Source organism: Mus pahari, chromosome 22 (assembly GCF_900095145.1).
Source record: "Mus pahari chromosome 22, PAHARI_EIJ_v1.1, whole genome shotgun sequence".
NCBI classification, from domain to species: Eukaryota; Metazoa; Chordata; class Mammalia; order Rodentia; family Muridae; genus Mus; species Mus pahari.
In genome coordinates this window covers 3,050,807-3,051,582 of record NC_034611.1, presented here as the reverse complement: position 1 = coordinate 3,051,582, position 776 = coordinate 3,050,807, and positions in this window count along the sequence as shown.

The following is a 776-nucleotide window of genomic DNA, read 5'->3' as shown; positions in this document are numbered from 1 at the left end:
GGAGGCAGAGGCAGGCGGATTTCTGAGTTTGAGGCCAGCCTGGTCTACAAAGTGAGTTCCAGGACAGCCAGGGCTGAACAGAAAAACCCTGTCTCAAAAAAAAAAAATTTATTTTAATTTCAAACAATTTAAAAAATTTATATCTCCCCATGTCATAACATGTAAAAGTGTAAGGGACAAATATTTGCAGAAATCTTTGATAAAACTAACAGGTTTCAATACATTAAACACTGTCTTCAAATGTTAGATGAAACACAGCAGCAAGTACTACTGAGTCAAGCACATCGTAAGGGATTTAAAGCTTTATTCACTATCTGTGGTGAAATGTGATTTAAGAAAATAAAAACAAGGAAAGTATATATTTAATAATACAGCTTTGTCTAATGGACCAAGACTGAGATGACAGTCTTGGCTGTAAATGTTCCAGGGAGAAATGGGTTATTGGAATGTTTCAATTCCATAACCCTTGGGACTTGTGAATTTGATCTGTACCAATGGACAACTCTGTAGGAAGCTGGTGCAAACTTAAGAGGGAAAATATGCTCCAAGAAAAGCCCAAAGCCAGCCATGGGAACAAATCAATGAGCAGAAAGAACTTGGATGTGAGGCCAGCCTGGGAGAGGTGAGGAGGGAAAGGATGGAGGGTGTCACACAGGGAAAGGAACTCACATATTCTGTGTCTTCTTGTCAACTGAGCTTTTCTTTGCTATTTACACATCACAATGAGGTGTGGGAATACCTGCTCTGCAAAGTCCCATGTATGAGAAAGGCATGGG